Genomic DNA, 26,112 nt, shown 5'->3' on the forward strand with positions numbered 1-26,112 from the left:
GGAATTAAGAACCCTAGCTCTGCCTAGATTTCAACCCTGGCTCTGCCACTAGCGAATTTCTGTGACTTGGAGCAAGTCCTTCAACCTTGCCAAGCCTTAGTTTCTTCAACTGTGAAATAAGGTTAGTAATAGTATCCATCTCTCTGGTGGCTGTGAATATTTTGTGAGAAATGAATGAAAACATGCCTTGCCTTCAGGAACATCCTCGGTAACTGTATGCTGTTCTTTTATTACCATCTAGGGATGAATCACATCCTATTCATCTTTGCATTCCCAGCAGCCAAAGGGTGCTTGACTGCTGAAAGCGTGTAAGTTGAATGAACCAATGAAAGAGAAAATGGAATGGGGAAAAGGCAGATCCCTCCCACTTCCTTCATTCACTCTGCCCCAAGGCAGTGGAGAGACTTCTTCACCTGATAAGTTTGGGAAGAATACTGAGGCATGTGTGGTCCAGCCTTACCCTTCCTCTGGACATGAGCTGATCTCAAAGGGCATATCCTGGACTTTACACTTCCAGCTTTGCCCTGGTGGGTTGGCCTGCCCTTTTTTACCCATCTTCCTCTGAAAGGGGTGGGGAGGCCAAACAGCCAGAGGAAGCACACATTCTCTACTCTCCTCTAGGAACAGGCTCTCTCCCACATGGTCTGGTGCCATATGAGACCAGGTGGAGAAACTGATGAATTGTGCTGGTTACACAAAACAAATTCAATTTTCTGGGCTCAGTTGGTAGATTTATAGCAGCTCCCATGAAGCTATTCCCTCCAACCTAACTTGACCAGTCTCAAACATGGCATTTTAGCTGCCACCCATTACTTAGATTATTCCCCAATCTGTTCTATTTATTGAGCCCTCTCCAAAACCCTAACAGTAGCTTAATTTTTAAAATTTTTTTTAGATTTTTAAGTTTTAAAATTTTAATGAAGTGCTTCTCTCAAAAGGAGCTGAAAGTACATGTATTTCTGAAGAACTGGAGAGTTAAGTAACTGGAGTGCTGCCTGTTCTCCTTCAACCTTCCCAGACTCATTCTTGCCTCTTCTCTTCCTTGCTGTACCTCAGAAGGTTGACCCCTTTGGTTCCATCATCTGGGCTCTCTTGCCCTCTGGCTTGCAAGTGGGTTCTACCAATTGGAGAAGACTGAAGGGTGAGGAGAGAGAGAGACCTGGGTTTTATTTTGTCTGCTGCCTCCCTGACTGTGGTCTTATTCCTCGACTGATAGCCACAGTTCCTGCTGGGTGTTTCTCTTTCATGACTGTAGCTCATGCTGGGTTCTCTAACACCGTCACTCTCCTTATCCCTTCAGGCCTAGGAGCAGTGACAGCATCCCAACATCACTAGTCCCTTCAGTGCTTCCTCATCTTTCTTAGTTCCTGTAACCCTGCACACATCCCTGTTAAGAGTCCTTTGGTTAAAGTCTCTCCAAGTAAACCTTTGAGTGTGCCATCTCATTCCATGATTGGACTCTGATTTCCATTAGGACCCTGATTAAAATAAGTGATGAACTAAAGAAAGACCCTTTTGGAGATGGACATATTGAGTGTGCATCGCTTGATATCACTAAACATTTGTCTCATCTAGAAAGAATTATCTTTATTCTGATTATACCTCACCTAGAATCTTTCTGATAACTTGGCTTTCCATGTTGTTCTAGCTAAAGAAATTAGAAGACCCTGGTCAGACTGGTTCTCATAACTGTTCAATATCTCATCTCAAATCAGTAAATTATTGTTGTGCTCTACAAAAATAGTGAATGGAAAGTCAAAAGGAAGTGGAAGTGGTAGAATTAACTTAGTTTACTTTAAGTTGTATGGAAAAAAAAATCACAAATTTGAAGGGCTGACATTGTAAGATAAAAAGCTCTAAGATCAGGGTTCAAAGATAAGGACTCTGAGGTTTACCAGATACAAGCTTCTGAAAACGTAGACTCCAAGTAAACTCAGGGGCAAACTCAAATTTTGTTTGCTAATTTTCTAATCTATTTCCATCTACCCTTTTATATTTTAATGTGTTTGACTATTTACTAAACTTTACAAGTGTAGGCAATTTCTCACAGCCTCAAAACTCAATGGAAGAAAGACTTCTGGCTCACAGAATAACATCAGTAGAAATTAGTGCTTTCAGAAAATTCTAAAACGCAATAGCCAAGCAATTATTATTTTTCTACAGAAAAAGTGAGAAGCACAAAAACAAAAATCCCCAGTCCAGCATTTGTAACTTTTCACAATCCAGACCACCACACCTCATAAATTCAAAACACCAAAAATACCACACTCCTTCCTCCTGTTTGGCCTTTGCTTATTCTATGACCCACACCCTGAAACACCTTCCCCGTCCTCTCTGTTTATCCCAATGTGACTCTTTAGCATTCAACACCCCAACATAATCCCATTCTTCCACAACACCTTTTCCAGCCATGTGAGCTCACAATATTCCCTGTCCTCTGAGCACCTTTGGCACTTACTGACTTGTCACTTACTGAATTACATGTCACTCTTTATTCCCTGAGCCTTCTCACTGTCTTCCTCCAAGCTTATTTCTGAGGTGAATTCTTGGTGATTTCAATATCCTTCCAATAAAACCTGGCCCCATATAGCATTTTTTAAAGTAAATTGGAGGCTTTCTGGAGGTGGGGGAGGGAGTATTTTAATATTTTAATTGGCTCAGTTTTTACTGAATTTATTAGAGTGACATTGCTTCATAAAATTATATAGTTTTCAGGCATATAATTCTATAATACATCATCTGTATATTGTATTGTGTGTTCACCACCCCAAGTCAAATCTCCTTCCATCACCATTTATGCCCCCTACAACCCTCTCCTACCTCCCCCTACCCCATGTTCCCTGTGATAATCACTGTACTTTTGTCAGTGTCTATTAGTTGTTTTTTATTGTTGCTTAATCCCTGCACCTTTTTCTCCCAGCCCCCCAACCCACCTCCCCTCTGACAGCTGTCCATTTGTTCTCTGTATCTATGAGTGTGTTTCTATTTTGTTAGTTTATTTTGTTCATCGGATTCCACATGTGAGTGAAGTCATACACTACTTGTCTTTCTCTCAGTGGCTTATTCCACTTAGTATAATATTTCCCAAGTCCACCCATGCTGTCACAAAGGTAATAGTTCCTTCTTTTTTATTGCTGAGTAATATTCCATTGTGTTCATATAAATTGTTGGAGTATTTTTCTGGTTTTGTGAAATACACCATTGGCATCTTGATAGGAATTGTGTTGAATCTAGAGATTGCTTTGTGTAGTATGCACATTTTAATTATGTGAATTCTTCCTATCCATGAACACGGTCTATACTTCCACTTATTTGTATCTTCTTTGATTTCTTCCTTCAGTGTCTTATAATTTTCTGAGTATAGGTCTTTTACATCCTTGGTTAAATTTATTAGGTATTTTATTTTATTTCAGCAACTGTAAATGGAATTGTTTTCTTAGTTTGTCTCTCTCATAGTTCTTTTTTTTTAATCATTGTTCCAATACAGTTTTCTGCTTTTTACTCCCAATCCAGTCCCCCCTCCCACCCTCCCCACTTCCCTCCCATTACCACCCTCCCCTTAGTTTATGACCATGTGTCCTTTAAGTTTGTTCCTGTGAACCCTTCCCACTGTCCCCCTTAAATTCCCTCTTCTCTCCCCTCCGGTCACCGTCAGCCTGTCCTCTATTTCAGTGTCTTTGGTTACATTTTGCTTGTTTCTTTGTTTTGTTATTTAGGTTCCTGTTAAAGGTGAGATCATATGGTATTTGTCTTTCAATGCCTGGCATGTTTCGCTAAGCATAGTTTTCCAGCTCCATCCATGCTGTTGCAAAGGGTAGGAGCTCCTTCTTTCTTTCTGCTGCATAGAATTCCATTGTGTAAATGTACCATAGTTTTTTGATCCACTCATTTACTGATGGGCATCTTGGTTGCTTCCAGCATCTAGCTATTGTAAATTGTGCTGCTATGAACATTGGGATGCATAGGTTCTTTTGAATTGGTGTTTTAGTATTCTTAGGATATAGTCCCAACAGTGGAATTGCAGGGTCAAAAGGCAGATCCATTTTTAGCTTTCTGAGGAAGTTCCATACTGCTTTCCATAGTGGTTGTACCAGTCTGCAGTCCCACCAACAGTGCACTAGGGACCCCTTTTCTCCACAACCTCTCCAACACTTGTTGTCTGTTGCTTTGTTTATGATGGCCATTCTGTCTGGTGTGAAGTGGTATCTCATTGTGGTTTTAATTTGCATCTCTCTGATAGCTAGCGATATTGAACATCGTTTCATGTGTCTTTGGATTTTCTGTATGTCCTCCTTGGAGAAGTGTCTGTTCAAGTCCTTTGCCCATTTTTTAATTGGGTTACTTGTCTTCTTAGAGTGGAGTCTTGTAAGTTCTTTATGTATTTTGGAGATTAAACCCTTGTCTGAGGTATCATAGTTCTTATTGGTGTATAAAAATGCATCTGATTTATAGATATTTATTTTGTATCCTGCTACTTTACTGAATTCATTTATCAGTTGTAGTAGTTTTTGGTGGAATATTTAGTGTTTTATATATACATTATTATGTCATTGCAAATAATGACAGTTTTACTTCCTCCTTTCCAATTTGGATGCCTTTTATTTCTTCTTCTTATCTGATTGCTGTGGCTAGGACTTCCAGTATTATGTTGAGTAAGAATGGTGTAAGCACACATCCCTGTCTTGTTTCTAATCTTAAGGGAAACATTTTTAGTTTTTTCCATTGAGTATGATGTTGGCTGTGGGTTTGAATGGCCTTTATCTTGTAGAGGTATGTTTCCTCTATTCATACTGTGTTGAGAGTTTTTATCATAAATGGGCACTAGATATCATCAAATGTTTCTTCTGCATCTATTAATATGATCATGTGATTTTTACCCTTCTTTTTATCTATATGGTGTATCAGATATATTGACTTGAGAATATTGTATGAACCTTGCATCCCCAGAATAAATCCCACTTGATATGGTATATGATCTTTTTAATGTTTTGGTGGATCCAATTTGCTAATATTTTGTTTAGGATTTTAGCATCTATGTTCATCAGGGACATGGACTTATAATTTCCTTTGTAGTGTCTTTGTCTGGTTTTGGAATTAGGATAATGCTAGCCTGATAAAATAAGCTTGGGATTTTTTCCTCCTCTTGAATTTTTTGGATAGTCTGAGAAGGATAGATGTTAGTCCTTCTTTGAATGTTTGGTGAAATTCACCTATGAATACATCCAGCCCAGGACTTTTGTTTATTGAGAGGTTTTTTTTATTACTGCTTCAATTTCATTAGTTGTAATCTTGTCTATTCAAATTTTCTGATTTTTCCTGATTCCATTTTAGAAGATTGTTTTTTAGAAGAACTTATAAATTTCATCCAGACCATCCAATTTGTTGGCATGTAGTTGTTCATAATATTTTTTTAAATCCTTTGTATTTCTGCACAGTCAGTTGTTACTTCTCTTTCATTTCTGATTTTACTTATTTGGGATCTCTCTCTTTCTTCTTTTTAAAATTTATGTATTTTTAGAGAGAGGGGAAAGGAGGGGAAAAGAGAAGGAGAGAAACCTCAATGTAAGAGAGAAACATCAGTTACTTTCCTCTTGCATGCATCCCAACTGGGCACTAAACCCACAACCTAGGCATGTGCCCTGACCAGGAATCAAACTGGTGACCTTTCACTTTATGGGACAACACCCAACCAACTGAGCCACACCAGCCAGGGCTCTTTTTTCTTGATGAGTCTTGTTTATGTTTTGTTAATCTTGCTTATCTTTTCAAAGGACCAGCTCTTAGTTTCATTGACCTTTTGTATTGTTCTTTCAGATGCTATTTTTCTTATTTCTTTTCTGATCTTTATTATTTTCTTTCTTCTACTCATTTGGGCTTTGTTTTTTGTTCTTTGTCTAGTTTCTTTAAGTGTAGAGTTAGATTGTTTATTTGAGATTTTTCTTGTTTCTTGAGATGGGCCTGTAATGCTATCAATTTCCTTCTTAGGACTGTTTTCGCCATGTCCCATAGATTTTGGGTTGTTGTGTTCTCATTTTCATTTTTTTCAAAGTATATTTTAATTTCTTCCTTGATATCATTGTTAACCCATTTGCTGTTTACTACCATGTTATTTATGCTCATGTCTTCATGTATTTTTTATTTTTTTTCTTGTAATTGAATTCTAGTTTTATACCATATGATCAGAGAAGACACTTGATATGATTTCAATCTCCTTAAATTTATTGAGATGTTTTCTGTCCTAACATGTGGTCTATCCTAGAAAATGTTTCATGTATACTTGAAAACAATGTATATTCTGCTGCTTTGGGATGAAATGCTCTGCAGATATCACTTAAATCCATCTGATCTAGTATGTCATTTAAGGCTACTGTCTCCTCATTGATTTTCTGTCTAGAAGATCTATTTATTGATGTCTATGGGATGCTAAAGTCCCCAACTATTACTGCATTACTGTCAATGTCTCCCTTTATGTCCATCAAGATTTGCTTTACATATTTAGGTGCTCCTATGTGGGTGCATAAATATTTACAAGGGTTATATCCTCTTGTTAAATTGATCCCTTTATCATTATGTGGAGTCCTTCTTTGTCTCTTACTATATAGCCTTTGGTTTGAAGTCTATTTTTTCTGATATAAGTATTGCTAACTAGCTTTTTTAAAATTTCCATTTGCATGAAATATCTTTGTCTATCCCTTTATTTTTAGTCTGTGTGTATCTTTCATTCTTAAGTGGGTCTCTTGCAGACAGCATATATAATTATCTTGGTTTTCTTATCCATTCAGCTACCCTATGCCTTTTGATTGGGGCATTTAAGCCATTTACATTTAAAGTTATTATTGATAGGTACATGTTTATTGCCATTTTATTTTTTATGTTCCTCCATGTGTCTTCTTCTTCTCTTTCTTCTCCTTCTCCTTTTCCTCCTCCTTCTTCTTCTTTTCTTCTTCTTATTCTTCTTGAAGGTCCTTTAACATTTCTGGTAATGCTGATTTGGTATAACAAACTCATTTAGCTTTTCTTTGTCTAATAAGCTCTTTATTTCTCCTTCAACTTCAAATAATAGTCTTGCTGAGTAGTTGTGGTTATAGGTCCTTGCTTTTCATCACTTTGAATATTTCATGCCAATCCCTTCTGGCCTGAAAGGTTTCTGTTGAGAAATCAGGTAACAGTCTTATGGGAGGTCTAAGTAACTATCTTTCTTTTGCAGCTTTTAAGATTCTCTCTTTGTCTTTAACCCTTGCTATTTTAATTATGATATTCCTTGGTGTGGACCCTTTGGGTTTACCTTGATTAGGACTCTATGTGCTTCCTGGACTTGTGTGTCTTGTTTCTTCACCAAGTTAGGGAAGTTTTCAGCCATTATTTCTTCAAATAGGTCTTCAAACTGTTGTTATCTCTTTTCTTTTTGGTACCCCTATGATGCGGATGTTGTCATGCTGCATGTTGCCCCCAAAATCCCTTAAACTATCCTCATATTTTTCTTTTTGCTGTTCTGATTGGGTGTTTTCTGCTACCTTGTCTTCCATGTCACTGATTCAGTCCTCAGCTTCATCCAAGCTACTGCTTATTCCCTCTAGTGTATTCTTCATTTCAGATATTGTATCCTTCATTTTCTGACTGGTTCTTTTATATAATTTCTATGTCTTTTTTCATGCTATTGTAGTTCTCACTAATTTTTTTGACATCCTTATAACCATTTATTTGAATTTTATATCTGATAAGTTGTTTACCTCCTTTTCAGTTAGCTCTCATTCTGGAGATTTCTTCTGTTATTCCATTAGGGTATATTTCGTTGTTTCCCTATTTTAGCTACCTCTTTTTGTTTGTTTCTATATATTATGTAGATCTGCTGTGACTCCCAGTCTTGGTAGGGTGGCTTTATGTAGTAGATGTCCTGTGGGACCCAGAGGTGCAGTCTGGATCACTTGAGCTGGGGGCTTCTGGAATGTCCTTTGTATGGGTTATGTGGGCCCTATTATTGTAACTGAGTCTAGATTGTTATTGGCCCGTTGGTGTATGGGGTCAACCCTCAGGCTGGCTGACAGTGAGGATCAACCCCAGCTATAGTGCACAAGCTGCTCTGCAGGTACTGACCACACAAAGCAGAATTCACCTCAGCAGAGCCTGGTGCCTGCTGAGATCTACTTTTGGATATGCTGCTTGTGAATCTAATAGGATCCTACTCTGATTTGTTGAAGCTGGCCACTGGGTGTGTTTGTTCTGGGGCCTCTTGGAAGGGACTCTGGTGCAGGCTAATGTGAGATGCTGTCTGTGACTGGCCCAGGGAAACCTGTTTAGAGCTACAAAGTGATCCAGTTTGTGTCTGTCTCTGCTGGGCCAGGTGTACACAGGAAGGACCAAGCTGCACACTAAAGCTGACTTTTACAAGCACCAGGCCTGGGAGCAAGTCAGCAAAACTCCCAAGACACTCCAAGATCCACCTTCACCTGCTTTTCCACTTGCCACCTGCCTGTTAGGCTCAGTCACTGAAAGATCCTCTGGTGGTATTTGAGTTGCATAAGGTATGTCGTCAGTGAGTCACCAGTAAGGGCGAGTGATGTTCAACAGATTGATACAGGTTCAAATTTGGTGCCAGTGCTGGGTCTAAGGATACTCAGCAAATGTCCCAGGGTATACCAAATCTAACTGCCACCTGCTGGGCGCTTACACACCTTTGTGTTGGGGTGGGGTCTCAGGGAGTCAGCAGGTTGAGGCCAGCAGAGTTCATCAGGCTCAAATAGACCAAGATTTAGCTGGGCATACAAGGGAAAAATGGCCCCCATCCTAGAGTCACAGAACTCAGTCTGTTTCAGAACCTACCCAGAGCCCCATCTCAGCAGACTGGGACCACTGGGACTTAAAAGAATGAGGTTAATGAATCTTCTTTAACAGAGAGGTGCTGGTCAGATTTAGGGGAAGGTAGGAGGAGTAGCCTCCTCTCCAGAGCCACACAATCTGTTCCAGATTCTGCCCAGACCTCAGTGGGATGAAACCACCAGCAGTTGGGATGGTAGGGCTATCAGAAGCCCAAAGGATGGTTCTAGTGGATCTCCTATGAGGGGGAGGCACCAGTCAGGTTTACAGGAAAGTGAGAGGGAATAGCCCTTACCCCAAAGCCACACAACTTAGTCACTGACAACCCCTGATTCTGCCCAGACCTCTACAACCCAGCCCAGGCAGCTGACTCCTTAGCAGGGCACAAGCAGGTGGGGTTACAGGGAGGCCAGAGGGTGGGATTGCATTCCTACCCTCTGCATTCCCCCAGACTAATGCTGTGTGAACTCCAGAAAATGGTATCTTCAGTGTGAAAGAGTAACGGGGATCCTGGTGACTGTTCCCATAGCTCTCTCCCCACAGCCACAAACCCCAGTCTCTCCTCACACAACTTGAATGCACTCTGCCCTTCCTCCACAGGAGTCCAGGGTGAGTGGCTGTAAATGATATTTTGTGCATTGGCCCTTTAAGAGGGCACCTGTATCTTTAGTGGACTCCTCTCTCTTTCTGGTGGACAGAATCCTTGCCACTTTTCACAGCCAGTTTTTATGTGGGCACCTCTTCCCAGCTCTGGTGGTCTGGACTGGGGTTGAGATCCCACTCTTCTCAAGCAGAACCTTTGCAACTAAGAGACCTTTCCAGAATCTCAGATGCTGCCTGTGGGAGTGGGACCAGACCTTTGGTGTCTCTACTGTTCCTATCAGTCTCAATGTGGTAAATCCTTGGTTATAAGACTTCAAATAGTCTTCTAGGTTGATTGGTAATTTAGGTTGATTGGTCTATATTTTAGTTGTAATTCAAGTTTTGTCCTGGTAGGAGGTGGATAGCTGCCAGTTACTCTGCTGCCATCCTGAATCCACCTTCTCTCATATCTTTTCTATTTACCCCATTGATTAGTGATCTACAACACTTCAGCCAACCAGTCCTATTTGTCATTGCCAGTAACTGCACTTCCACCGTAATCTCAATTTTAACATTCCACTCTTCAATTACAACCTCCAATTTTTTCAGATGATTCTCCCTATTATTTTAACCCCCTCTAGTTCACCAAGCCTACCATCTTTTCTCTTATACCCTTCATGGTCTTATTTGCCTTCCTCATGCAGTCTAAAGTCTAATATCCATCACTATACTCACTAACTCACATACATCCTCAACCTCCTGAATCTCGTCCATCATGCTCCTCTGGCAAACCCCAAGCTTGGCTAAATCCAAAGCTCTAACATCTTTGTACCTGTACTTGAACATGGCTGGGAACAAGCATACAATTCCTTTGTTCTCAATTGAAAGTGTAACTCTCCTTATTGACTCTTTTTGAAGCACTCAACTTGGGTTTTGTAGAAACAATAATTCTCTTCCTTTTTACAGTAAACTTACCTGCTCTTTCATTAAATAATAACAAAATATAGTAAGAAATGCAATTAACAAGTTTGGGAACAAACCAAACCAACTCTTGGTCAGCATATAACTTACCTGGGGAGAAAAGAAGCACGTGCAGGCCACGAGCCCGTGGTGTTCCAAGTCCCGCGGACCTCTACCAGAATGTATCACAGAAGGCATGGAGAACCTCTGTTAATCTGCCAAGTTAGTTAAGAGGGGGTCAGTTAAGAGAATATCTATCGTACATGTATACAGAAAAACTATGTATTCTGCACATGGCATTTATAAATAAGCAAAAGAGAATTTACCTCTCACTACTTCTTTATTGATAATATAGAGTCAGTTTTGGTTCAGGGTCATTGATTTATAGTGAGGCTATTGAGAAAGAAACCTGTCAATTTGCCTCAGGCTCCTTCATCATTTATTAGCCATGCTACCATCTTGGCTTTATGCTGTCATGGACATTTCCTAATTGATGCTATAACATAAATAAATATCAAATTCTTTAAGATTAAGTAGCTTCTCTCAGAAGAAAATTAACATATTTTGCCATGTATAATGTGCATCCACATTTTTGGCCCAAACTTTCAAGAAAAAAATCTTTTCTTTTAATTTTTTAATTCAATTTTTTATTTATTTATATTTAGAAATGAAACCAATTATCATATTCCAGGGTGTTGTTTTGCATATGGATATCATTATTGCTTTCCAGAGTTACACTTTTAATACATAAGCATAAATAAAAGAATTAAGAACATTTATAGGGATACAGAATTAGTAATACCCATGTATATTGCACATCCTTATTTTTCCCTCAAAAATTTGGGCGAAAGAGTGCTTATTATACATGGCAAAATACGGTATCTCCTCTATGTAGTGCACAAAGATACCATTAAAAGCAATGTTTCTCCACCATTAGTTCTCATTACTGCCTTCCCCCTAAGGAAATTTTTTTAATATTATTTTCTAATTGCTCTCCCAGCAAGAAATGTTAATATCATAGGTATACTGTATAACTGTTTCTATACTCTATATCCATGCTTTATACATTAAAAAAGTAATATTATGCACACATATTTGAACAAATTGTCACCCTCTTGGAGATAATTATCCTGTTCAGACTGCATGATTTAGGGCATATGATTTAGGGCATCTTATACATGATTCCTTTTTAATTAAAATTATATATGTTTAAGGTATACAACATGACATTTGATATACATATATATTATGAAAAGATTGCTGCAGTCAGGCTAATTAACATAGCATCATATTCCATAGTTAGCTTTCGTGTATGTCTGGTAAGAGCACCTGAAATCTATTCTCTGAGCAAATTTTCAATACTCAAAAGAGTATTATCAACTATAGTCATCATACTGTAAATTAGATCTCTAGACTTATTCATTGTACATAACTGAAATGTACACGCTTTGACTAACATCTCCCCACTTCCCCCACTTCCTTGGCCTGGTAACCACCACTCTATTCTCTGCTTCTGTTATACAGTTGTTACTTGGCGGTTATCAGTGGCTGACAAGCGGAACACAGGACATTGATTTCAGGAAGTGGCCTACCCTAGTGGTGAGGCTGTCAGTAGTGGTTCACACTCTCCCATTTTCATTCCTTTATTCTGTCTTCTTTCACGTGCTCTCTTTATTCTCACCAATTCAGCTCTCATGTTTTTATTAAAATGGCAAGCAATTAAACACCAGACTAGAACTAAAGATTTTCATCAAGAATAGCACAGTATTAATCTACAGTTGCAAATGAGCTTTTCCCTTACAGAGTATTAGCAATTTCCTTGACCTAAGAAATAAAAAATCTGTGAAAAGTATTGTTCAACATTATCACATCATTCATGTGCCTTCTCACCTCTGCACATTTTTTAACCACCAATAGCATATGTATTATTAATATTAGCAACAATGCTCAGAGGTTCACATGGTTCGCAAAGGTTCATCATTCAGGGAAAACTGAGACAAATAAAAGAAAGGACAAAAGGTAAACAGGAGAAGAATACAAAGGAAAAAATGCTGAAGGGTTTCTTCTAATATATACCCATAACTTTCAAGGGAACTATGAAATACCAACTTAATAAAATGTGTTGTCCTGCTATATTAAGGAGGTCAGCTTGCTCCTCCAGTGTTCAACTTCTAATACTGACAAGTTATTTTAAGTTCATTTCTTAGATATGGAACCAGAAAAAATGTATTTTTCTGTGTATAATTATCTCATAAGCTTCCAAGAGTAGTCTTCCTGAGATTTGGAGAAGAGTGCAAATGACTGCTACTCATATTTCCCATCTCCTGTATCTACTTGTCTTCCCATATTCTTCATGTGCAAGAACATTTGCCCCTGATTATAGATGTTGGAAATTTTTTAGAATTCCAAAACTTTCATGCAAAGTCCAGTTCTGACTCACTAAATATCATGACCATTGGGAAATAATTTGGGAGAAATCAGACTGGTGTTTACCAACCCCCAAAAAATGTGTTTTCCCATAAACAGTTGAGCCAAGCCAAGCCAAGCAGCTAAAATAGTTGTAACAAATATTAATTCTTCTCCTTTTCCCTATAAAAATTCTGCATCATAAGCTTTAAAAGTTAATTATTATAGGAAGATAGAAGGGGAGAAAATATGAGTTATCATTCTTACAAGCATCCAAAAATCTGATAAAAGTTTAAATTTTCCTACCATTTTCAGCCAAAATCTTTCATTTCAATATTTTTACCTCCGCCCTGGCTGGTGTAGCTCAGTGGATTGAGCGCAGGCCTGTGAACCAGAGGGTCATGCTTTGATTCCCACTCTAGGGCATATGCCTGGGTTGCAGGCCAGGTCCCCAGCAGGGGGAGTGGGAGAGGCAACCACACATTGATGTTTCTCTCCCTCCTTCCCTTCCCCTCTAAAAATAAATAAATAAAATCTTTAAAAAAAATTTTTTACCTCCGTTGTCTCTTTTGATAGAGTTAGGAATTACATACTGGAGAGATTATTCATACAAAGTCTGTCTTCTTCCATCCGACTGTATACTCCACGAGAACCGGCGTCGTGCCCACTTTGGTCACCACTGCATCCCCAGGACACACACAGGGCCTGCGCATGGTAGGTGGTCAAAAAAGGTATTAAAGATTAAATTACATATAAGAAGGTATATATTGATATAAGACTTTTCTTAACAATGAAAAATGATGGCTATGAAACCATCTATTTCTTTTATTCACCCATCTTGATGTTCTTCTTTATTCATCATAGAGCTCTAATGTGCCAGAACAGAAACTATTAAAACATCCCTGACCTTAAGGGGTTCTCAATCTAGGGGAAGTAACAGACCTGATCATAACATACCAAGATATGAGAACTAATAAATATCCGTGCGAGAGGTAGAGAAAGAAGTAGCAATCCAATTGCTTTCTATTGAAATCAGAATTTTCTCTCAGACAGGCAATCATAGAAGGATAGAAAAAAATAAAATACTTAAAACTGAATTTTTGTTTTGTTTCATTTTGGAATAGGACCATTGAAAACGAAGCCAAACTAAATAGAGGACTTTGTCCATCTAACCACTTTCAGTTCCTGGCTTAAACACCACCCCTTCAGAGAAATCCCTGACCCCTGTGGACACACTCACCGGCCTGGGACTCCTGCCATGTGCCTTCCACTGGAGCAGGAAGTCCACGAGGCCAAAGGGCCTGTCTATCTAGCCTACTGGCTATTATATTTCTGGAACCTAGAGCCAACTCTGGCACATAGTAGGTGTTAAATAGATTTTTGATGAATAAAATCTCCCCGGCAATATATTTTTTTAAACCAATTTGTCTCATTTTTCCATTCTATAAAGAGAAAAAAATAATTTTCCTCTCCAAGTAATGCTCTCTACCTTTTCCTTCAAAATGACTGTTTCTCTGATTTTTAAGACATTATCATTGAATACCTAGAATAGCATTTTATGCATCTACACACAGTGGAGAATTTAACCTAAATTTTGTATCTGAGGTTATTTGCCTATTTGCAGACTCCCAGACTAGGTTTCTCCATACCTCCTACTCACACAATTTCCAAAGGATTTAGACTGAAGAAGGGGGACTTTCTTCTGGCAAGAAGTTAAAGCTTAGTGTTCTCAGGGGAATGATGAAAGGTCAGCATTCACTTTCTCTGCCTAAAATTAATCCTTACCCTCTACTTTCACTAAAGGGAGGAAGGAGAAAAGGAGCAAGATCCCAGTTTAAGGCTGAGAGTGTTCCAGATATTTAAAAACAGAAAGTTAGGTATCATGAAAGAGCCTCCAGTCCTAAGGCATCAAGTTCTGAGGTCAGTGAACCCTGTGTTTCGTGCCTCCCTGGGCCATCTGGCTGCCAGAGAGGGTTATTTTAAGTCACGGCAAGGCCATGTGGCAACCTCAAAAACCACACCCTTTGAACGTCAGCTTCCTCCACCAACATGGGGCAAGTCAGACACGGTGTAAGAAATAAAGGCTATGCTGTGGGGATACAGGTCCCACTGAAAGGCTGTTGCCTTTTTAAAAAATGATTAGATGATTGTAAGTTTTTTGTATTTGTATTCACTAAATGTTCTGCTAAAAACTGGAAAAGTCCAATTTGGATGTTTTCAAATGTCCAGATGTGTCCTAGATACAGCCTAGATGGCAGGAAGAGACTTGAATTGGTTTAAATATGAAGGGTTTTTATTCACTGTAGAAATAATTCTTCTGAATTATATAGTCTTCCACATGACCCTTGGAGGAAATAGGAAAAAGTACATTTAATTTTTTTTTTTGCTGTTTCAGTTACAACATACGAGATGTTATACTATTATATACCAATTTTAACAACTAATATAACTGAAATCTCCTGGTGTTTCCTATTACTTATTATTCCATAAAAAAAATAGGGATTTCCCTTAGTTTCCTTAAATTACACAAACTCAGATTTAGAGGAAGAGTGCCACCTTATTAGATTCTGAGATGGTAGCGGGTAGTGGGTAGTGGGTGATCTCCAGATGACCCGGGTTCTAAAATCATCTCTGCCACTTATTACTTATAGACCAAAGAATATCTCTAAAATCTTCCTCATGCCAATATCCCACATTTTCACAGCCCCCCACAATTATCTCGGGAAACAAATCAAGGGAGCACTAAGTTAGGCTCCAAGCCATGTCTGCCTAGATAGAACATATAACTGTCTCATCACTGGACTCTCGCCACTTCTTCCTGAGCCTTGTGAGCCTGGGAAAACCTGCTACTTTATATTCCATTGTTTTATTTTATTTTTGCAAGAATGAATGGTGAACAAACAGGGTACAAGAAATATTGAGATATATCAGCTAATGTTTCAAAAATGGCAATACATTCGGGAGTCATAAGCTTATAAAATATAAATGAAGCCAGAAATTTGAATGCAATAACCACCACAAAAAGATATGTAGAGTGAGAAAAAATAAATAAAGCTGAGGGCTGACTCACCTTAATAATAGGAATGGCGGGGGGGTGGTGGGGGGGGCATAAGAGGAGAAGTCCTAGAAAGAGCCTGGAAAGGAAAATCAATATAGATAGAAAGCAAACTATGGTGCTTTGGAAGAAGCCAAGGGAAGAGATTGCTTTAAGGAATCAGAGGTCAACAAAGTCAAAGCTTCTCACAAATCATGTAGGCTAGGATTAAGTCATTAAATATAACACTATGGAGCTTCCATTAGCAGTGGAAGTTTCCACAGGGTGGTGGTAGCAGAAGATAAGTGGCAAGTGGCATATAAGTGCATGAAAGCCGGAGCTGCAGATTGAGCTAATGTGTATCCCTCTCACCATTATGAACATTCAAATACAATGTTGCAAAAATATTTAATACACGGCTGAGCTTAACTAGTAAAAGAAAGTAAAACCAACTCCAGTCAATGCTATGGTGGCCCAAGAGTATGGCCTAGGTGCTGGGACTGGGGTCAGGAGTGTAAGAACAGGAAATGTGCTCTAGGTTCTGCATAAAGAGAAGAATTGAAAGTTCATATATCCAAGATCCTCAAAGGGTTGCCCAGTCTATAAAAATTGGTCTAGAACCACAATATCTAAGGTGGTAGCTACTCACCATATATGATTATTTAAATTTAAATTAATTAAAATTAAATAAAATGTACAATTGAATTCCTGTCATACATTTTAAGTACTTAATAACTACCGGTGGACAGTGACTTCCATGTTGGAAGACACAGTTATCAAACACTTTTATTGCCACAGAAAGTTCTGTTGGACAGAAATAATATAGAAAATCTCTGAACACCATCCCAAAGAAGTAGAAAAGAAATATGCTATCTGACTCAATCTTTGGATGCAGGCAAAAAAAAAAAAAAAAAAGCAACTCTCCTTATGAGAAATTGATACGCCAAATATGTGCACATTCCAGGTCAGAGGCCCAAATTTCTACTATCCAGAAAAGCTAGAACCCCAAGTCAAAAATCTAGCACTTGCAATCTTAGCAGAAGTAAGTGCAGCACATTCCTGAAACACTGTGTAGTGCTTATTCACAAGCTAAGACACACAGAACTCCACAGGAAAAAGCAATCCAATCTAAAAATGAGCTCATAATTAACAAGTACAGACTACAGAAAGAATTTGGACATCACAAAAACAGATAGCTAAATGACCAATAAATATAAGAGAAGGTGATCAACCACATTAGCCATCAGCAACTACCTAATACATTTTTTAAATATCCATGAGATACCCTTACACAGCCTCCAGGATGGCTAAAATTAAAGACTAACACCACTAAGTATTGGTTAGAATGTGGAGCAAGTAGCACTCTCATACACTGTTGGTGAGAGAGTAAATCAACTCACCTGTAACCCAGAAATTCCTCTCCTGGCTGTACCCAACAGAAATGGGAACCTATGAATGTATACTAAAATCAGGTGCCACAAAAGGTATACAAAAGACACACAAAAAGATGCTCATGATAGACATTTGTGATAAACAAACTAAAGACAACCTAAATGTCTATCAGTACAAGAAAGGATAAATAAGGGTACCTATTCACATAATAGAATATTTTACAGTAATAGAAACAAACTACACCCAACAACATGAAAGAATCTCACAAAAATAATAGTGAGGGCAATAAGCCAAACATGGGGTCTATATAAGCTCAAAACAGGCAAACTAATCAATAATGATCAAGTTAGGATAATGATTATTTGGGGAAGGTGGTGACTAAGAAGGGACTTAAATGGTGCTACTGGGGTGCTAGTCATATCTAGTCCTTGATCTGGGTGGTTGTTACATGAGCTGCTCCCTTTGTGAAAATGCATCAAGTTGTGTAGTTATAACTGACATACTTTTAAACAGTTATAGTCTTTTGTATATTTATATGAAATATATAAATTTTTATATAAAATTAAACTTTTATTAAAAGAGTAATGACTAATTGAAGGAATTACAAAAAATGCGGACCTAGCCCTGGCTGGTGTAGCTCAGTGGATTGAGCGCCAGCCTGTGAACCAAAGGGTCATCGGTTCAGTTTTTAGTCAGGGCACATGCTTAGGTTGCAGGCCAGGTCAGGTCTCCATTAGGGGGCGTGTGAGAGGCAACCACACATTGATGTGTCTCTCCCTGTCTTTCCCCCTCCCTTCCCCTCTGTCTAAAATAAGCAAATAAAATCTTAAAAAGAAAAAAAAGTGGAACTTAAAATCCAATAACATGAGGTATAGTTCCAATAGCATGAAGTATGGGACAAGGGTGTCAGAGTTCAAACATTCTATAGTGTTGATGTTGTTCTGAGGAAGAATAGAAATATTTATTAATGTTAGGCCCTGTAAAGTAAACGTGTTAAATATATAAAGATAACCACTAAAGTATAAGAAAATAATGTAAGCTTTTAATAAAAAGGAAAGAAGTACTTCTAGAGAAAAAAATTAATTGATGCTAAAGAAAGAAATGGGGTAAAAAAGAAAAAGCATTATAAAATTTCCAATAAAAGTGATATAAATATGCCCCCAACGTCAGTAATTGCAATAAATATAAACAAATCAAACTCCCCCAATGTGAAATAGGTATTCTCAGATTATATTAAAAACGAAATGCAGGTATCAGTATACTACAAGAAACTTACCTAAACATAGTAACTCAAGTTTAAAGTAAAAGGATAAAGATGTCTAGTTAGATGTTTGATTAATCCAGAGTTGAGGATTTGGTGGATAAGGGTAATGGAAGGACAAAGTGTCAAAAAAAGTACAATAAAATGATGAGAGTGGTCAAAGCGATAGGTTACAGAGTCTGGATTGGCATAAAGAAATGATGCCCGAAGACTACTGATGGGGAGGAAATGTAACAGTTGAGTAAATAGAATAGCTGAGAAAATATCAGTCTAGTGGGATTTCACAGGAAGCATGATGGCACAGAGCAAAAAGACAAGTTTGATTTTCCATCAAGTGTAAATTTATATCTAAACAGGCTATTCGTCTTTTCCTAAGTGTCCAACTTTCTTACTATAAATATTCTATAGAACTCTGAAAGATGTAAAGAAAAAATTTGCACCTATGTTCTTCAAAGTTGAAGTGTGTCTTAGGAAGTTACCAGCCTTTAAACCAGAGTCACTTTTGAATTCTGCTAGAGAGTTGTGCAGACGAGACCAATAGAAAAACCAGCCATATGGTCAACAACCAAAACGTCATTGGCTCTCAGGGTAATCAGGACACAGAAATCTAAAAAAAAATCCAAGCAACCACTGACCTTTCATGTAACAAAATGTAACACACATTTCCTTTGGTAAAGGTCGCTTACATTTTTTTCTGCATTTTGCACCACTGAGATGAGGAAAAATAACCCTTACAATGTTTGCAAGGCGCAATAAGTACAAACTTCAGTTCTAAGTTCAGTAAGTATATTGCTATAAATCCCTTAACAGGCCTCTGTCTACTGAAATGCTTTTAAGTTTCAAAATTTCACCCCACATGTTACATCTTCATTAAACTTTCTCCAACTTCCTCAAACAGAATTTATCATGGATTCCTCTTTATTCCCTCCTCACATTGATAGTGTGGTTAATATACCAGCTATTCCATTCTACTTATAGTGTTGTAATTATTTACAAAAATCCTCATCTCTCTTAAGATTATAAAAATCTTGGGGACAGGAACCACTCTTGAACTCACTCCCAGAACATAACACTCTATTCTGTACAGAAGAGGGAATAGTAAGTGTTAGACATACATAGTTGGTCCATTTTCAGGAGGAGGAAGTATGATTTTGTTCCATGGGCATTTTATTTTTCTTCTTTGAACTAAAGCGGTTGATTAGCCTAATAGTACCAGGCTGACACAGGAAGACAATTGATGCAGAACGTGCAAGCAAAATCTCTCTACTCTAAAGAGCTACAGTACCAACGAACATACAATGATTCAGTTCAGTATATTTTAATATTGTATATTTCTAATTTTTGCTTTAATTAGAGACAGATTTGACCATTCCTCACTCTTTGTTCATGATTTGCTGTGAGTAAATCCTTGAAGAGTCATGTAGCTCATGCTGTCCTTCAAGTGCACCAACTGTTCCATTAAGTCCAGGAAGAGAATCCATTATCCTACTGTACTTATTTATTATGGCAAAGGCTATCAAAACATGAGCCAGTGTTCACAATGCCTAATGAGAAACTTACTAAAATATTTTCCTCTCTTTTGCTCCTTTGTGTCAGAGGACACCTGGTCAAGAGCCAAAATCCCATTGGCTCTCAGAGCAATCCTTGTCAGGGATCCCAGGTTGGGGATAGAGTATTACTGCTACAGCTGTAGCAGGCCTCAGAAAATAGAAAGCCATAGGGACAGATTTGTGCCAATTTTTTTTTCAAATAGTACTAAATCTGTTCAGGCACCAGAACTAAAATTTAAGAATCAGAATCTACGTAAGTCTTACATCTCCAATTCGTTCCTGTAACATAGAAAAGTAATTTACTCTCCAAGTAAAACAGTCTTCTGTTTTCTGCAATAAATCTCAAAGTAAGGCATTCCCAGATTAGCAGCATTAGCATCACGTAGGAACTCGTTAGAAATGCAAATCAGGCCCCATCCAAGACCTCCTGATACAGAAACTGGGGGTGGGTCCCAGCAATCCTGTTTTCGAAAGCTCCAGGAGACACTGGTGCAGAGTAACATTTGTTAGAACCACACTCTAGACTAGACCAAAGCGTGATCTGTGGACCAGGGCACCAGCATCCCCTGGAAGCTTGTTAGAAATGCAGACTCTCAGGCCCTACAGACATACTGAATCAGAAACTACATTTTAACAAGATGCCCAAGTGATTTGTATGTATACATTAAAGCTTGAGGAGAACCATTAAGGATGAAATTGAGAAAATTAAAAACCTGAATAAATAAATAAAATAAATAGCTGCACTGTGAAGTTTATAATGCACTTCTACCTCATTTAATTGCATCTTCCTCACTTACTGCTCTCAATGACCTGGTGGACCAGGTATTGTCATGACTTCCATCTTCCATGTGAGATACAGGAGACTGAATGATGGACCCAATGTCACAAAGCCAGCAAGCAGAAGAGCCAGGATTTAAACACAGGTCATTTGACTTTGAAATCTAGGCTCTCAGCCACCACTGATAACTATTCTACTTGTGACTCCAGTGGGGTTTTTTTTTTTAACCATATCACATTACCTCTATAATGGGAATTTCATTCATGAGTAACCAATTAAGCTTTTTCTGAAAACTAAAAATAATATCTATCCATTTTATTTGAATAAATATTTATTAAAGTTTGTTTTATTACAAACCACCTTGACCTGGTGGAGCTTATAGTACTAGGCAATGAGAGTAAGTGCTCAATAAACATTTACTGAACCAATCAGTCAGTGAATTACTTTATTATCATATACTAAATAATACAGGAGCAGAGATGAGGCACCTAGACTCACATCCTGGTTATTGAAACGTTTTCTGGAAATGACATATGTTGAGCTGAACGCAGGAGAACATGGGTCCACCAGAGAACGAATGAGAGCAGGAGATTCCAGGCACGCTAAGAGCTTGGGCTTTATATCAGGATGATGAAATTCACTAAAGTATTTAAGGGAGAGATATGGACTTCAATCGATACATAGGAACACATATAAGTAGCTATACATAATAAATTCAAAATATCGAGAACAAAGCCCCCAAAGCCATCACATCTTGAAGTCTAAAACTGAACCTTAGGATTTAGCTTACTAGTGATCATACCCTGTCAGAGGGCAGGAAAGTGTGGTCTCTAATTGAGGTCTTACTTCCCTATAGATGAGAATGAAGAGAAAGGGCTTCCTACCCTTAGCTGTCTGCAGGAGGGAGAAGAGGCAAAAGAAGCTGGAGGAAACAGAGACTTGACCTGGAAACCATCAGAAAAGGAAAATGGGAAGCCCTCCGCTAGTTTCAGTATCAGCTCTTAGAAAGTTATAGAAAATAGAAGAAGTAGGAGAGCTCAGTTTGAGTGATGTATCAGTTTTCTCTCTGACACCTACGTGACACCCCATTAAGATGTCTGCCCCTGAGAATTCCCTGGGAAGTGGACTTCTCCTTTTTCGCTTTGTTTGCAATTTTTAAATAGATTTTCTTGGAATTTTATTAAGAATTATAGACATCCCAGGAATAGTTTTCATATCTTCGTGTCTCTACCAGTAATGACCAAAAAAAAACTCTTGTTTTCCTTTCTCTCCAATTTTTGCTTACATCTTGCCTTATCTCCAAACAATTCTCAATGTATAAAATAGATAAAGTAACAGAATTTAAGGAGACTGAGTTACTTGTATCATCTGTTGTATGCATCAGGGTTTTTCTTCATCAAAGAAACCAAATTTTCCTATGTTCTTTATTAGGGCTCCAGTATTAAAGGCACTTCTTTTGAAGTGTTTTGTAAAGCACAAAGGATTCAAAAGAAAAATGCTTTCATTCTCATTGTCCAAACTAACGTTCAGACTTGTGAGGCTTCCTCTTCAGTAGGGTGTGCTGGAATCTGAACTGGTATTTGAGGCCAAGCACCCCACAGTCAGGAGCATAGGGACAGTGTTTTTTCCCTGTCCAGACACCATCGGAACTAGGAAGCCTCGAAAAGAGACATGACCTTCCTCCTAAAAGACAGAAATGACCCAAGAGATCAGGGTCCCTTGCAGGTCCAGCAGAGATCAAAGCAGCCCTCCTTCTGAGGGACCCCTCGGCTCCCCAGCCTGTCCTTACACAACATCAGCAGCGGTCTGTGTCTGGGCGAAAGGAAAGGCAGCGAGGGTTGAGGCGGGGGATGGCCAGTTCACTTCCTGCCCAGTGACATGAAAGCAACCAGAAAGAATGTCCACCCACCTGCAACAGCTGTATTTGCCCTTAGTCTTTTCTTCATCCTTATCTTGGCATCTGCAGTGAAAAAGGTCACCCAAACATTTTAATAAAATATTTTCTAAGAGCAGAGTAATGGAACTACCTTAAACCAAACCGACACAACAATGAGAAACCCCACTTCAAATGCTCTTTATATAAAACCTCAGTTCAAACATCATCATCTTGATATTCTTTTTGTACCATAAAAGCATGGACCACACTGAAGAAAATTTTGATGGATAAGCTTTTAAATTACCTAAAAATTTCTATAATTTTAGTACAAATATGTTCATGTGCACGTATTTTCTTCAGACTTATTATATGAGCAAGTGAATATTTACATACACAGTTATGATCTATTTTTGAAACTACCAGGAAAATGTTTTTCTATTTTATGAAGTACTAAAGCCAAATAAAGAGATGATTAGCTTAAAGAGCATGTAAAACTCATATCTACATGACACCAAAATTACTATCTATTCTGATTACCCCCAAATTTTGCAGACATTAAAAAAACTGGTTAATAATAGATTAATAAGCATTTGATAAATATCACATGCTTCATTTCCCACCCTTTAGAAAACAAGGTACTTTGAAGAGGTTTTTTGTTTAGGGTTTTTTTTTTAACCTCTTAGCAGTCTGACATTTCTTAGTCATATAAACAAGTGGATTATTGAAAAGATTAAGATGCTAACATTTAGTTTTTTAAATGCTTTGACCTCTAAGATAAGAAGTTAAGAAATGACAATGCCATACCACGTCAAGTGGCTGATCATGTGTGCTGATGTGTTATCTCTGTGCGCGTGGCCTGGAAATGGACTGCGTGCAGCCGTGGCCATCACCCACAATGTGGAGGCAAAGGTTCGCCTTCTATTTTCCATCCCAGAAAAGGAAGTAGTTTCCCTGCTAACGGCAAACCTTCCTTTATGGGCTCTCATTTCTACCCTTTCCCATTTCTCTGGAAGCTTCTGAGCCACCCCCTGTTCCAACCTCACCCACCCCCACCCATTTATCTACACAAATGCCCGATTCATATAAATGTCTCAACCCTCAGCTACTATTTCATCTCTCTTTAATAAATCTCTTGGAATCTATACTTTTTGCCTCCACTTCCTCATTTCACCCAACTCAGTTCTTGCACTTTGACCTCAAACCCCATTAACTATAGACCAAAACAGTCTTTCCTCAAAGACACCAACATCCTTCTAATGATCAAATTCACTAGTCCCTTCTCAGCCCTCCTTTCTATCGGTTTATCTTTCTGTCTCTGAAACTGGTACTTCATCCAGTTAGTCTCCTCTTTGCACTGTCAACCATTTCTCCCACCTGACTCTAGTTTCTCCTTCTAACTCTGTCTCCCTTGCTGACTCCACTTTCTCTTGTCCTATAAATAAAGGCATTATGCATTGATCTGTTCTTGATCTCCTCATCATCTCTCTGGGCTATGTTCTTTTGCAGACAAAAGATCCCCAAATGTACCAGTTCTGATCTGAGCTCCAGGCCCACATTTCTCGAGGCTTGCTAGAGATCTCCACCCTTATACACCTCCAACCCAGTATGTCCAAACCGGACTTAACATTCCTGCCAAGTCTGTTCCTTTTCCCGACACCAGAAGAGGAATCTAGAAGCCATCTTCAATTATCTCCCCTTTTCCAACCCCCACACATGGTTACCATGTCCTATATATTCTTACACATTCGCACTACCACCATTATCTTTTGTCTGAATTGTTCCAAAAGCCAAGAGATGGTTCCACATAACCAGTCTATTTCTATTCTGACTGCCAGTTTACCCTACACACCGCTTCCAAGGTAACCCATCAAAATATGGTTCTTATAGAATCACCCCCCTACAAAATGAAGCCCAAATACCTGAACACGTTATTTGAGCCCCACAAAATGGTCCCATCCCTTATCGTGCCCGCTCATGAATCCTCCACTGTAATAATACTGGGTGCTCCAATCACCAGTGTCCCACTTTGCCATTATTCATGGCTGTTTCTTCTGTCTGAAATATTCTTCACCTCCCATGCCATCTCCACCAGCAAATCTAAAAGGCATTTCAAATTCTGCCTTTTCTCAGAAACCTTCCCTGTTCTCTTAGTAATTTCTCTTTTATGATACTTAAAACTCTGTTACATTAAGGTAAACACATGTTTTTATTGAGCTTACAAGTTTGTGTGGAGATTCTATTTGGTGCCCAACACTGTACTCAGGATACAGAGAATACAGAGTTCCTGCCCTGGGGAGAAATGGCAGGGAGAGAAAACTTAACCTACTAAATTGGAGTCATGTGTGTGCCTTTCTGTGCCAGAGACACTCACACAGGCATGAGGAAGGAGCTCCTAGCCCGGCCTGGGGCAGCAGGGTGACTTTCCAGAAGAGCAGCACCTGAGCTGAGCCTTGAAGGGCAGTCGTCCAGGAGATCTGGTCATGAAGTGCATTTCAGAAACAGAGAATAGAATATCAAAAGGCATAAGACACCATGTCCCATTTCAGGAATTCAAGTAAATCAAGTTCCTAGAGCATAAAGTGCTTAGGGGTGGCGGGACATGAAGCTAAACAGGTAGGCAGGCCACACTGGGAAGAACCACTAGTGTCTGTAACACACACTATGCAGCAATGCAACTGCATAACAGATCATCCCTAAACTGTGAGGCTTAGAACAACAGCCATTTATAATTGCTCATAAGTCTACAGGTCGGCGGGGTGGCTCTCCTGGTCCCAGCTGGGGTCACTGATATGTCTGGAGTCAGAAATGTGCATAGAGGAGGCACTTCAGCTGATCTTAGCTGAGCATTCTCACGTGTTTGGGAGATGGCTGGCTCTCAGCTGGTTCAAATGGTCTTAGCTTTTCTCCACATTTTTCTCACACATCTGAAGTAGGTTAGCCTGGGCATGCTCTCCTGACAGGCAGAGATGAAAAAGAGGATACAACCAATCACGCAAAGCACAAAGAGGAAACACGCGTACTTTTCAAGCCTCTGCTTGCCTTCATGTTTGCTAACATTCCATGGGCAAAAGCAAGTCACATGGGTGAACCCAGAGTCAGAATGGGAGCTTGCCTCAGGTTCTTTGCCTGTCATATGCTTCAGCCTAGAATACGGTTGCCGCAGGTAACTAGATGGCTCATCAGTGTTGTTCAAATGTCACCTTATCAGAAGTCCTTCCCTAGGTACCCATTATGAACCGGCACTCGTGGCTCCCTTCCTACCCTGTAACTCTCTATTCTTCCCTAATATGTTATATATTAATATTTACTTGTATACTTGTTTATCATTTGCCTCTCCCACTAAAATTTAAGATCAACAACAGCAGAACATCTGTCTGGTTCACTGTTTTACCCCTAGAGCCTAGAATATAGACTTGGTACATGATAGACCATCAATAAATATTTGAACCTAGTCATGCT

The 26,112-nt window shown here is 38.8% G+C and overlaps 1 long non-coding RNA gene across 1 annotated transcript; it reads right to left on the reverse strand.

Moving 5' to 3' along the window:
* Positions 1-10,471: 10,471 nt before the first annotated feature.
* Positions 10,472-22,730, reverse strand: LOC123829821. The gene is made up of 3 exons (XR_006787653.1): positions 22,687-22,730; positions 13,318-13,467; positions 10,472-10,571 (listed from the first exon to the last, which is right to left on the reverse strand). It is a non-coding gene; the product is annotated as an uncharacterized LOC123829821 (long non-coding RNA).
* Between the last annotated feature and the right edge of the window lie 3,382 nt (positions 22,731-26,112).

The sequence above is a fragment of the Phyllostomus hastatus genome, unplaced genomic scaffold, assembly GCF_019186645.2.
Source record: "Phyllostomus hastatus isolate PE091 unplaced genomic scaffold, TTU_PhHast_1.1 phas_contig_137, whole genome shotgun sequence".
In the NCBI taxonomy this organism is placed as follows: Eukaryota; Metazoa; Chordata; class Mammalia; order Chiroptera; family Phyllostomidae; genus Phyllostomus; species Phyllostomus hastatus.